This window comes from Cupressus sempervirens, chromosome 1 (assembly GCF_028749045.1).
Source record: "Cupressus sempervirens isolate cs-2001-9-10 chromosome 1, ASM2874904v1, whole genome shotgun sequence".
NCBI lineage: Eukaryota > Viridiplantae > Streptophyta > Pinopsida > Cupressales > Cupressaceae > Cupressus > Cupressus sempervirens.
Genome location: NC_143118.1, coordinates 345,247,943 through 345,252,899, shown reverse-complemented (window position 1 = coordinate 345,252,899; position 4,957 = coordinate 345,247,943). Strand labels below are relative to the sequence as shown.

Below are 4,957 nucleotides of genomic sequence, written 5' to 3'. Positions count from 1 at the left end.
CCCTTAATGATGAAACATAGAGAGTCCTATATATACTCATATAGTTTGATCTTTAAGTTACAAATAGAATATTTTAAATTATAACGTATTATTTTGTGAACAAATTGTATATCAATATGATGATCTTAGTTTTTAAATATTTATCTTTTAACAATTAAAATGTTCAATATTTTTTTCCCAATTAACTATAACTAAATTTAACATTTAAATAATTATATATTATTTTACAAAATAATATAAATATCTCAAATTTGTACTAACAAAATATAAACATAATTAACAATATAAATCCATCATATATTAAGTTACAAAGATTTTCCTCTAGACATAACCCTTAGACCTCCCTAAACTAATAAAGTACTGCTACTATTACACATGCAAGTGCAAACCAAAAAACTAAAACTTAAAAAATCTATAAAAAAAAAAAAATGTTACACAACTGAATCGAAGCTCCTGTTTGAGATGAGACATAAACATCTGTAAGTTTAAAACAATCTCCAAATATCGAACAAACAAACTCTAACAGCTGCTAGGAAAGACTACGCACAATACCAATCAACAATCCTAGACATACTCACTTGGACATTTCAAAACTCCACTCTGAATATATTTCTGGGGCCTGATATCTCTCAACATCTTCACCACTTCTCTCATGGAGGGCCTTTCCTCTGCATTATCCTCTGCACATTTCAGCCCAATTCTAATCATGTCCACCATGCTTCCTTTGGCGGCCGAGTCAATTGCTTCATCACTAAGCCCTTCATCGATCACTACTTCTTCCCTTCCACCGTATGATTTCACCCATCTCACAATGTCCATCCCCTCTGCAAAACTCGAATCCACTGCAGTTTTCCTCGTCATCAATTCCAACAACATCACGCCATAGCTATACACGTCCATCTTCTCTGTCATTCTGGTTGAATGCCCACGTTCTGCAGCCAGAGCCCATGAAAGTTTATGTCAGAAAAGCAAAGCCAAAATTATAGAACAGAAAAAGTAATTCAGACATTCTCTTACCAGGTGCAATGTAGCCCAAAGTACCTATAACTGAGGAAGAATCGACAGTAATGGACCTGTCCATGAGTTGGGCAATCCCGAAATCAGAAAGATGGGGTTCCATATCTGAATCCAGCAGTACATTGCAGGGCTTGATATCACTGTGTATGATCCCTGGTTTGCAGTCATGGTGGAGGTATGATAGAGCATGAGCTGTACCAATGGCAATCTTGTAACGGATATCCCATCCTAAAGATGAGGGTGGATTGATCTCATGCAACACATGGTTCAAACTCCCGTTGGACATGAATTCGTATAGAATATATCCACGATCTTGCACTTGCCAGAAATCCAACAGTTTAACTAGATTTCTGTGACGAACATGCCCGGCTGTTTTGATCTCCCTCCTTATGCTGCTCTCCTCTTTGTGTCTCGGAGTTAACTGTATCGTCTTCAAAGCACACAGCTCACCGGAAGGCAGCTCTACCCTGTAAACAACCCCTTTTCCGCCTTTACCAATTACATACTTCTCGCTCAGATTGTCCGTTAATTGAAAAACTTCCTGTAGTCCGGCCGGCACTTCTGCTCCTGCTTCGAGCGTGGATCTCGGTTTGGGGGTTAAAATCCTCCACGAAATCACAGCAACTATGAAACAAGAGAACAGAGCTGATCCAATCACAACAAGGACTATATTGACATTGCCAAAACGTTTGATTTCCTGCTTAGACGGAGGAATATCGCCCCTGCATTTACAGAGACTCCCCTGTTTCTCTGCTTCACACAATCCTGGATTGCCAGTGAATGAGCTTGAGGATGAATTCCATAACTTCAACCATGACTTGGGTATGCATCCGCTCAGCTTGTTGTTGGAGATGTTTACTGCGTCGAGGGACAAAAGGTTCTCAAATGCAGATGGAATGATGCCGGAGAGATTGTTCGATGACAAATCCATTCTCTCTAGTCTATTTAGATTTCCCAGTGTCTCTGGAATTGCTCCACTCAATTTGTTCTTGCCTATGTTTAAACCAATTTCCAGATTTCCTAGATTTCCTAACGAGGAGGGTATTTGACCTTGGAATTGATTATGCCCCAAATTAAGTTGCAGCAATTGTCCAAAATCGGAAATCCAAACCGGAATGCTTCCCCCAAGACGGTTTCCTTGTAACATTAGATGCTCCAATTTTTGTAGCCTGGCTAATTGGTCCGGCAGAGAGCCATTAAAAGAATTAAAACTCATATCCAGCAAATACAGAAGAGAAGCATTACCTAGCTCCCGAGGAAGCGGACCAGTCAGGGCATTAGAGGAAAGGTTCAAACGGTGTAGCTTGGAGAGTTGTCCAAATTCTGCAGGAAGGCTACCATTCAGTTGATTCACGGACAGGTCAATGGAGCTCAGATTTTTACAGTGCCCAAGGCTTCCTGGTATTCTTCCTTGCAGCTTATTATGGCTCATGTCCACATAATCAATAACTGATTTGGAACCCAGAAAATCTGAAGGAAGGACACCACTTAGATTGTTGTGACTCAGGATCAGTCGTGTCAAGCTCTGGCATCGACCAGTTTCCCGAGGAATGTTCCCTTCCAACTCATTATTTCCCACTAGTAGCAACTCCAATTGCCCTGAAGAGCAGAGATCTGAAGGTATTGTCCCTGTTAGCCGGTTCCCCGTTAGATCAATTCCTTTCAGACTGTTTCTGGCGCCCAATTCTGCAGGTATTGGGCCTGATAGCTGGTTATCAAACAGAAATAAGTATTCTAACTGTGTGAGATTGCAAATTTTTGGAGATATGCTTCCCCTGAGACTGTTGTTATAGAGATAAAGTTCCCGTAAGCTCCTTGCCTTGAAGAGCAGGGGAGGAATTGGGCCATGGAGTGAATTTTCGGCCAGGAACAAAATTTGCAAATGCCCGAGTCGACCCAAATCGGGAGGAATGAAACCCTCAAGTTTGTTTGTATGTAAGCTGAGCTCCTCCAGAAGACTGCAATTCCCAAGCTCTGCTGGGATGCCACCGGACAAAAAGTTTTCGTTCAAGTAAAGCTGCTTCAAAAATTGAAGCGATCCAAGCGAGGAAGGTATGCGCCCTGTGAGCCGATTCTGAGTGGCAAAAGTCATGGTGAGATTGCTGCACTTCCCAAGTTCCCAAGGTATTTCTCCACTGAATTGATTGTCTGAAAATTCAACTTCAATGAGATTTGTGCAGTTAGCAAGTGATTTTGGGATGTTGCCTCCAAGCTTATTGGAAGTAACATACACATGTTGTAAGTTTGAAAGCCGGCCGAGAGATTGAGGCAACTCCCCAACTAGCAGATTCTTTTCCACATAAAGCTCTACTAGATTCCTACAATTTGTAATGGATTTGGGTATCTCTCCAACTAAGGAATTATCTCCCAACCAGAGTTTGGAGAGTCGGGTGAGATTTCCAACATTTGACGGGATTCCTCCTGTCAAATTATTGGTACACAAATAAATCACCTCCAACAGGGGAAGCTTAAAAATGGAGACAGGAATGCTTCCGTTGAGGAAATTATCATAGAGGAACAAAGATTTTAGCCTTTTGAGGTTACCGAGTTGGACAGGGATTTTCCCATGGAGACAATTCTGGGAGAGATCTAAATTCTCCAACTGCGTGCAATTTCCTAGATCAGGAGGAATGGTGCCAGAGAGATTGTTAAAGCTCAAATCGAGTTCTTTCAAATTGTATAAACCAGAGATAGCTGAAGAAAGCTTTCCAGAGAGTTTGCTTTGAGAAAGATCAAGTTTACTCACCGTGTGATCTGGATTGCAGGTGACTCCTTTCCAGAGGCAGGGGTACTTGTGAGAGGAGTTCCAGCTGCTGAACAAGTTTGCGGGAGAGGTGAAGTTGTTGAGAAGATGAAGTAGAACGATTCCATCATTATTCACTGCTTCAACGCATTGTGTCTGAAATGCTACAAGGATGCACGCCAATCGTATCGCACTGACTGTAAGCGAGCTCATTCTAAATTTCGGCAACAATCAGCAGTTTCCTAAGCTGGAGGTGTAATTCTGAGGGAGGCAAGGTCTTTATCCAACAATCTTGGATCCAACAAACTCGGGTACTTCCTATAAAGTGGGCCCTTAAAACTTCTGACATTGTTGGAAAATTAGCGGACTTTTTAACAAATGAGGGTCCATATTCTTGAACTTTTCTATGGTGATGATGGACTAGACTGTGGAAAACTGACTTTTTTTTGTTAGCGGGTCCCAGTTCAGATCCAGAATTTGATACTTATATTTGCAGTTTTTTCATTTTGAGAAAAATTCGAATTGGTTTTATTATAAATCAGATAAATTAGGCAGTATAAATTTATAAAACTGATAACTGGGTACTTCAAATTATTAGGTAGTGTAAAATTCTATTGTAGACAATATTACAGTCATCTATTTGTACTCTAAATAATTATAAGTTTTAATTAGAGAAGTTAGGCAACTTGATTTGCACCTATAGTATGGAGGGCATAATTTTTGAAATAATGTAGTGTATAGTTATTGAAAGATAAAGTATTGAAGTCTTGGACTACATTAAGGAAAAAATTAATTTTTTAGTATCTATAAGAAATTCTAAATCATGTGTAATATCCAGTACATAGAATAAAACTATAAGAAAAAACTATAAGAAATATGATATATTGTGAAGTTAGCTATACCAACTCTATATATATATATATATATATATATATATATATATATATATATATATGTTTTGCTTGGAGACTTATTTTTACCCTTTTTTTTATCATCAGTTTGTTAGTATTATTAAATTACATTTGCAATGTCTCTGTCTATCTTATTATTATTTTAATTTTTAAAGTTTTTTTTTTCTAATTAACTCTTGGGATTTTTGCTAATGTTATTTTTCTTTTTTAAAAATCATAATATTATTTGTGCCACAATGAAAAAAAAAAAGTAGAAATAAATATTCCTACAGTTCTAGGATTGAAA

General features: G+C 38.5%; 1 pseudogene across 1 annotated transcript; it reads right to left on the bottom strand.

The window, feature by feature from the left end:
• Positions 1–267: 267 nt before the first annotated feature.
• LOC149577638 (uncharacterized) lies at positions 268–4,025 on the bottom strand (annotated as a pseudogene). Its single transcript, XR_016363723.1, has 2 exons — positions 1,018–4,025; positions 268–932 (listed from the first exon to the last, which is right to left on the bottom strand). The product of XR_016363723.1 is annotated as an uncharacterized LOC149577638 (transcript).
• Between the last annotated feature and the right edge of the window lie 932 nt (positions 4,026–4,957).